The 9,693-nt window shown below is 31.8% G+C and overlaps 1 protein-coding gene across 1 annotated transcript in view; it reads right to left on the reverse strand.

Moving 5' to 3' along the window:
- Positions 1–9,693, reverse strand: part of LOC117110072 (F-BAR and double SH3 domains protein 2-like) — a 54,422-nt gene that overhangs the window by 40,714 nt on the left and 4,015 nt on the right. The gene's annotated exons all lie outside the window — the stretch shown is intronic.

Raw genomic sequence — 9,693 nt, forward strand, 5'->3', positions numbered from 1 at the left:
GTAAATAAAGTACAATACAATAATGATAAAAATTATTGAATATTAATCTGGATGCAATATGTAATAATATTCACCATAATTTTTGGATTACCAAAAAAGAAAATACACACTGAATGTAGTGAGGATAAAGGTGAACAAGGAAAAATTATTCATCAAAAAATTGTTGAGGTAAACTAAAAGTGAAACTTCCAATATACTGTTGAGGATGAGTCTAATAGATGAAATTGCAGATCACCTCTGTAACAGTTATCTAGTCAATTATCTAATGATAGATCTAATTGGTTTAACTGTAAACCTTTTTAAACATGTGCAAATTAAACTGTACATTCTTTTCTCATCCCTAATACACAGTGGGATATCTATGGTGTCTTGAAAAGGGGGCAGAGGGGGGTCGCAAAAATGAAGTGGGAGCTTGATGGGTACTGTAGGCAAGGGATTGCTAGCTTGCAAAATGCTAGCTTGCAAAATAATGTGATTTGAGGTGATTTTTAACTACTTGAGCGGGATTTGGGGGGGTGGGTCACAAGTTTTTTGGGGGTGTGTCCGCCCCCTGGCACACTCACTAGATACGCTACTGTTTTCCTCATACCCTTTACATCCTCTAACAGTACCTCTCCGGATGTGCAATACTACAGTAAGTTTATAACTGTCTACCAAAGCCGAATGAATAATCCTGAAACAAATCTGTATAAAATTCAATACAGTATTACTTGTAGGCCTACTGTAAACTCGTATAAGCTTCAAATTGAAAGTTAAACCAATAAAATAGTTAAATAGACAGTTTTAAAAACTGCATTTTAAAACTTGTATTCACTTACCAAAAAAAAAAAAAAAAAAAATCTAAAAAAAAAAAATTCTTGTTTTAAATTTTTAAAAAATAAAAATATAATAATAATCTAATAGTTTCATCACTACAATGCCAGGTTTCAGCCAAAAAAAAATTTGATGCATTTTATAAAACATTGTTAAAGTGGTTTAGAAGAAAGAATCGGCTGGTAAGATAAAGATATTTCATATAAAAACTGGCAAAAAGTGGGCATAACATATCTTAAATATCTTAAACACCTAACTTACTGTAGGTAATCAATGGAAGGATTTTTCTTAGTCTATAACTATAAAAAAAAAAATAAAAAAAACTGAATTCAGACTCAATATTTTTAGTGGCAGAAACAGTTCAAATGTATTGATTTTCTAGATTTCATTCAGCTAAATTTACGTGATTTTAAGTCTTGTCCATTTTAGGACGTGTTCTTAGGCACGTGGTAAGGAAGCAGCTGCACCAATTACATTAACATCATTAGCTATAATCAAGGAAGGATGTTTTTTTTTTTTCTAAATATTGACTAGTTTCTTATTGAGTCACTGAATTGGAAAAAATTCTAAAAATAAGTCTTGTTATTATATATGGCAAAGCAAGCACATTCTTTCCTTGTCCTCCACTCTAGCATACATCCAATACAGTACTCCTAAAACTTGTTAACCGTGTGTTCACATATCTACCGTATTATATCAATTATTGTTTTAGTTATTGTGAATCAACATTTTCGTAATTGTAAAGGTACACATTTGTCTGTTTGTACATTTGTGAAAACGCTGATAATTGTTAACGACCTCTAACTAGTCAACAAAAATAAGCCAACTTGTAGTTAAAACTGCACATGCCCGTTCGTGGTCAATCAACATAAATACCATACACAGAGATCCCAAGTTTGAAAACCAAAAAATAGGGAGATTTTTTTCATGAAGCGATCGCCTCCTGTAGCGACGCACTGTGACGCCTTACAATGCGCTGTGCAACATGAAAGTATTACACAAAATGAAGAAAACAAACAATTTTCATCAATTTGTTTACTTTTATTTTGCATTTGTTTACACATTGAAGTTGGCCTAAAATATAAATTTATAAATATTAATATTTATTTAGCATTTTGCTAGTAAAACGTTCTTGGCAGCAGTCAACCAGGCTTTGCTTGGTTCATTGGCATATTAGAGGCTATGGCTGATTTATTACATCTCATCAAAGAACATAGAATTCTAGCAAGGTAACTGCAACTTGCAAGATTCACACGTTTGCTGAAAAATTAAAATATATATATATATATTTTAATTTAGTTAGTAAATCATACAACATGTTTTAAGTCAGCATTTATATATGTCTAGCCTATAATAACTGGTACATAATGCCATGAAAAAACATTAAATCCTGCCTCGCTAGGCTCCATCTATACGTGCGTAACTAGGTCTAAGGCCGCAGAGTCGCGACCACCACTACACACAGACGCCCACCCAACACAACACACATACAGTACATACCCTGCAGTGCAGATAGAGCCTAGGCCTAAGCCCTACATGTATTTCGGGATCGATATTAAAATAAACTTCATTTTTCGGAAGACTGCTTAGGACCAAAACCTATTAACTATAATTTTTAGTATTGTTATTAAAGAACTGAAGCTTACTTGAAAGAAAAAGTATTTTTTATGCACCGATTCTCTTCCAAATCTTCGCGGCGAAAACTTGGGGCCCCATCCATTCCCATTGTGATTTCTGATTTCGTTAATTTGTTGAAATTTATTTACTCAACTGACAGCCATCTCATTGAATGAGGTCGGCGCTGAATGGAAAAGATCGTAACATGGAGGATAAATAAGGAGGTTCTACCACGCCTGCCTTGCCCTGGAGTTGTTATTTTGATAAACAACTCCCTGGCCTTGTTTATGACATTTTATGGCTGAGCGAGTGCCATAGTATATTGGCTTAAGATAAGAATTTTTGTTTCATTGCTCTATGACATCGTGGAAATCACATTTTTCGTGAAATTTTCGGGATATTTTTAAAAATCGGGAGATATTAATAAAAATCGGGAGGGCGGGAGACGGCCTCAAAAATTGGGAGAAACCCGCGATTTTCGGGAGACTTGGGATCTCTGCATACACATAACATAGTTTATGTCCATTGACCTTGCATCTGGGCATGCGCAGTTCTAACTACGAATTGCCTTATTGAATGTAAATGTTTAAATGACTATTATGTTTTTTTTTTTACTTCATTAAAGATTCATTTTATAATAATATTGCAGTTTGGATGTTGATATTTTGTTGATTTCAATTAATTAAAAGTTACCTTTCTGATTTCCATGCCCACTGGACTTTCGATGTACCTTTTTTACTTATTAATAAGATTTAATACTAAAAGCTCTTAAATGAGCATGGTATAAAAAATAGATACACAAACAGAAACAGAAGAGTTAAAGCAATAGAAAATGCAGCATGGTATCCAGAACAACAACAAAATAAAGTAATGTAAAAATATAAAAATCATGATTTAAATATCGAAGGTTAGCCTTAGCTTTAAAATATGAAGAAGTTGCTACTACTAGGGACTGCAAGTTCAGACAATTATTCATTTAATGCTCTTGAATCATAATTAGCCTGATTAAGTCATTAATCTGTTTCGCTATACAGTTTCAACCATCAAACTGCTATCAAACAAAAGGCGATTTACAGGTGGAGCCTTTTAAATAAGTTCACTCAATAGAACATACAAAGTGGATTAATAATTATTACTGCAAATCAAAATACAATGTGGTTTAACTGCAGTGCAAAGCCAAGTGTTATGGTGAAGCGAAGGCAGTAAAATGAGATTAATGTTTCTATGTAAAGTACATAATAATGTTTACATTCTAAGCAGAAATTGACAGAAATACAACCCATAATGCCTGTCTACAATTGCAAGTCTTTACTACACAAAGTCAATAATAAAAATGATGGAACTCTACTTTATAAAGTTTGTTTTTTGTGATTCAGGACCAGCAGTGTGAAGTTGTGGACCCAGGAATTTTTTTGCCAGGTTGGGCAGGGTGAAATTTCCAATCGAAGAGGGTGTTGATATACAATACTAGATTTTTATTCTCTTAAAATTTGTTCACACTTATTTAGATTTTTTGGTGTTGAGAGACAAAGTGCTACTTTTTTCCCTGGATCTGTCACTATGAAAGTGACTCACTGAAAACATACATCACTTGCAGTCAAATCTACACAAATTACAATATAACCTTTTTTATATGCTTTACACTTTGTCCAAGATTATTAAAGTATTAACATAGAGAATTTTCCAATTATATACATTATGATTTTCATCAATTATTTAATTTATTCTTCCCGCATACTGTTCTGTTTTGCTCTTCTGTGAAGGATGTGTCTGCACATAAAAAATTCATCATGTTAAATCTTAAATAATGTATACATGATATATGACATGGAATACTGTATACTGTACTGTACTTGGTTTCAAAGTCATAAATTAAAATAATAAACAAAAATTCAGATCATAATTTAAGTAATAAATAATGATACTTAATTTATAATATTTAGTTTTAATTGTAATTATTACAGTATTATAGTAAAATGACAATAATAATAACAATAATAATAATAATATTAATAATAATATTAATAATAATAATAATAACAATAATAATAATAATAATAATAACAATGATAATAATATTAATAGTAATAATAATATTCCTACAATATTTTTATATCTTGTGGTATTATATTTTAGATATTGCTGTAATTTTTGCCTAAAAGTGGAAACAAAGCCTCCCTGTTGGACGATTGTTTGAAATAAATGTTTCTCTTGGCCTAGTGAATCATAAACTCAGCCAAAGTTGAACTTTCTACAAAAAGTAGAAAACAAGTCTTGTATTCTTGCTGACAAAATACAATGTAGTCGAACCTGCACATACACGTCCTGAGTGCCCATCTCTCTTTCTTAAGCGTTGGGGCTAAACTGTGCAATGCTTTGAGTGGATCGCCACTCCCCCCTCACAGCGAGTCTGATTACTTTCCCAGCATATGCCAGTACCCATTTCTACTCCTGGGTAGAGAGAGATAAAAGCAGCAGACAAAGTGTTCTTGCCAAAGGAGACAAGCAGCTTGCAACTCAAGGACCAGAAACACCGAGCACGATAATGAGAGTCTAAGTTTCAACAACTGTGGCAATTGCTTCGACAGCAAAATAGCTACAGCTAATATCAAATTAAGAAAGCTTTGCGTCTTCGTGACTCTGTGTAAAAAGCGTAACGTCCAGGAAATGGATCAGTAAGACCAACATACTGATCGCTGTCGGTAAACTGTAACTTGCATTTACTCTGACCACGATGAGAGAAAACCAAACAGAATCACATTTTTCATCTTTTTAATTAAGTTTATTTAATATTATTTAAAACATTTTTTAAATATACACCATTATAAATATTCAAATTCCAATTTCAACACTGGGACCAAGATCTTAGATGGTATATGCAGGTTTGGCAAAGAGTATTTCGATGTACTTTTATTGAAAATTGGGTCACCACTCTCTCACGACAGCATACTGTAGTCTCACACACTCCCGCGCAGAGGAACAAGCACTTACAGTCTCCCAATATAGTCTCCCAGAAAAACCATTCCACAAATTCATGATGATGACAGATTCGTACATAAAACCTGGCCTAAGTCTATATTATTAAATTCACTGTTTCCCTCACAGCTGTACTGTAGCCATAGGTATTAGAATGCACAACATTTAAGAAAGCTCATTATGAAACTATAAGCTTATAAAAGTGGCTTCTCCTAACTTGCTACATTTGTCAATAAACATTCCACTTAGCAATCACACACCCATACAGTAGGCTCTACTACACTGCCTCTGTGGCTCCAGAAATTTTTCGAAAGGGTACGACATGTCCAATGGGAGGCAGACTACAGCCTTAGCCCGAGTCCCGGATTAAAAATTCCCTGGAAGGGTTTACGGGGGGCGTTTTTATAGCTTAGTACAATATGTCCAAAATTGTGCTTTTAAACCACAATATTACAGATTGGCAATCAGAATAACTTTATTTGGATAGGCAAGTTATATATTTTTATTTTTGATCCAACCTCATCTTGGCGTCTGACGACGGGGGTCCAGGCCTGTCCAACGGGTGTAAATGCCCTCCCTGCCACTCATTGGTGCCACCATTACTACACAGCAGATGACAGTACAGCACAGGTCTATGCATTCAATCTTCTTAATACATAATTACAGTACAGTCAGTAGGCAAAAGGTATTATATTATATGTATTATTGATTTCTATTGTAGATATTGAATTGGCCTGCTGTTAGAAGGACATTGAATAATTTCAATATTCCATTCTGTACCTGTATATATTGGTTTATTATCAAGCCTTAATTTTCATCTAATATCAGCAGTGGAGGTGCATTCCCAAACTGGAAATTAACTACATCTGATCATGCGACATTCTATTTAGCCTAATAAATCTGATATAATTTAGAATTTACTATTTTGTCAGTGAGAATACAGTATGTCTACTGTACCTTCTCAGTGTGTCTATGAAAAGCTAAATTTAAACCATTTTTAAAAATTAGGGCAGAAATATAATAAGGACGTTTTAAATAAATACTGTACACGACTAGCTTGATTTGTAGGGGTTTTTTTAAATAAAAACATCATTAAACATTTTACCCCAGCCTCAATTTATTCTTATTTCAGCCTTGCTGTTCTTATTAAATGTGTTCGTATAAAAAAAAAAAGTGTATTGTATCAAATATAAGACAATTAATTCAAAAAGAGTCATGCATATACTGGATGATGGATCATCAGTTCGTGACCAGAAATAAAAGACTGTTTACACACCTAGGCACCAATAACAATACTAAACAAAAGAAAGCAAGCAAACTGTGACTTATTGAAATCTACAGTTACTGTAACTTGACCTATTTACAGCACATCTAAGACAGTCAAGGATATAACGATGACAATTACTGAGCATGGCCTAAGAGCAAGAACTTAATCCGGAAGGAAGCACTGTCATCCAATATGATCCAATATGATATTCCCAAATCATGTACTTGTGTATCATTCATGGAAAAATATATTATGTTTTCCAGGAGGGAATTGTGTATAAAATTATGTTCACTGTATTTATTCGACCAAAAACAGAAGAAATAGTCACACACAATCATTAAAAATCAATGGTCAGGGGCGAACCACCCCCCCCCCCAGCCTAGGCCTAAAAGTAGTATCTAAATAGAGGGGTCTAAAATTCACTATTATAAAACTCCTCTGAGGATATGCTCCTCATTTACATTAAGATATCAACACATACAAGAACTAAAAAAAGACTAACCCTTAATTATAATTGTAGTGAAAATTTACAGTAAAATACGTCTTTAAGAATTGCACTGCAAGTTGACAATAATAATTATTATGCTTTCGACACACCATGTACAAATATCTACTTAGGCCTATCAATTGATTTTACTTGGTTCCGAGAGGAACAGCTAAACCAAACAGTTCCTCTCACGACCATATACCATCAACTGAGGAATCTACAGTCACTTAACGTTAAATCATGGAGGAATATTTAAGTTTAGAATATTTTCTCCCTTTTATTATTTTCCCAATTGTACTAACAGTACTCTTTTTCGGTAACCCCTCCCTCCCCTTCTAAATGTGTACAAAAAAATGTTGATTTTGCAAAACCATTTTCTATTTTTTTGTGAAGTCAACCAAAGCAATGTACTTGGTTGCTTAAAAATGAATAATATGTACATATAAGAAGGGTTTTTGAAGGGTTGTTTATTCGAGGGTTTTTCTTTTTCTTTTTTTTTTTTTGGTGTAAAATGGATGTATACTAAAATAAATGCTCTGTAATTTCAATGTAAATAGGAAACTATTACAGTATACAACACAATACAAAATGTGTTACTATATGTTCACAAAGGCTTACTGATCACAACCAGATGAAAAAAAATATAATTCTACTACTGAAACAGTAGAACATTAATTAGAATGTATTGAGGATGATGTACCTGCCAATAGATTTAACAGTCATTTGGGGGGGGGGCATTTATTCAAGAAAAAAAATGAACGCCTCAAGGCGTTTACAGTATTCGTTTTCCAGGAGGAGTTTATTCAAAGTGGGGCATTTATTCAAATAAATAACGGTATTTGTTACAAATACAGTTTCCTGTTACCATACAGCAATACATGTTGTTTTTTTTTTTTTATTTTATTCTTCTAAGCATACAGCAATATAAATTTATACTGTACGGGTTGTTTTAATACAAATCCTTGTTTTATGTTTTCTGATGGTGTCATGTAATACTGATAGATAAATTGCTATGGTTTCTGCATACATTGTCTTGCCAAGGTCAATTGCAACAAATGACAAATATAAAATAACAAAAGAGGCGATCTTGTCAAATTACTCATCGCTTTCCTGAAGTCATTAATACAGTAGACCTTGACAACAAATGTAAACATGTTGATAACAAAAAATAATAATAATGATCATGACATCAGAGAATTAAAGACTGACAAATCTGACAAATGATTTATATTTTATCTTTATTGTTGATAATTATAATACTTTTATGTATTGGGGAAACGACTCAATAGTTGATTAAGTTTGCTTTTTGGTTTGCCTCTCTCTTGTTGTTGTTTCTCATTGTGTCTGTTTGTTCTTGCCTTTTGTATATTTTTTTTTTTTTGACAGAAATAAATGAAATGAAAAATAAAATGAAAGACTTTCCATAAATTCATTTTCTTTCAATCGTCCATGTAGTGGACTTCTTCAGGATATTGGAGAGTCTTCGGAAAAGTTCACAGTATGACAAAGAAAGGTAGAGAAAATATTTTATGGTTAGTCTTTCGTAACATGCCTAGTTCTGTCGTTACTTCTTTTGTTTTTGTTTTGTTTTGTTTTTTATTTTTATGTTGAATAATGTGGCTAAACATTACAGAAGAAAAAAATATTTTTAAACAAAAATATGTTAAAATATTGGGTATTGTCATATTATTTACAGTAAACTATTTTTAGAAAATATTGAATACTGTGAAAAACGCTAATTTAAAAGAATTGCAGATCATTTGGTAAATGAACAATCTGCATTGATTACAACTTAAAGAGATTATAATAAGCTCAATTATTACAATAGGATCATTGTTCCAGTTCTTTTGTTTCCATGAAAATCACCAACCACCATAATGCATCAGTGCCAAGAAACTGAGAAAATATCCAAGCAATTAACTTTAGAAAAAAATAATAATCTAGTTTCAACAGATGTGTGTTTTGTAGACAATAAACCTCAGCAAACACTTACAGTTTCTATGAACAAAGAATTAGCACTTTATGGACTGTTATATTATGGGAGAAAAAGTAAATATTATCCTTGATTTAATAGGAAACGGTAAATACATGTTGGAATGGCATTAATGTTGTAAAAATATGTTTTCTCATGGGCCAGTTTTAATCATATATTATTTCTCATTTACTTCATTTTTATTATTATTTTCACAATTTGATTCATATAATTTCTAATTTATTAATTTTTAACATATTTATTTATATTATTTTTCTCTTCATCATATTATTTCATATCGTTTACTTCATTTATTATTTTCAAAATTTTATTTTCCTAATTTTTTATTTTTTTATTTAAATTTATTTATTTATTTTATTTTTCTCTTACTTTGCTATTCTAGAACTTCGTTCTCTTTCTGTGACTTGGTCACATTTCAACATTTGATGCAATATATTTACTCACGGGCCAGTTTTAATAATTTATTTCCATTATTTTTTTTTATTTTTTTTTATTTATTTATTTTTTTTTTTTTATTTATTTTTTTTTTTTTGGTTGCTA

This window comes from Anneissia japonica, unplaced genomic scaffold (genome assembly GCF_011630105.1).
Source record: "Anneissia japonica isolate Jap-2015-1 unplaced genomic scaffold, ASM1163010v1 scaffold287588_len240510_cov160, whole genome shotgun sequence".
Lineage (NCBI taxonomy): Eukaryota > Metazoa > Echinodermata > Crinoidea > Comatulida > Comatulidae > Anneissia > Anneissia japonica.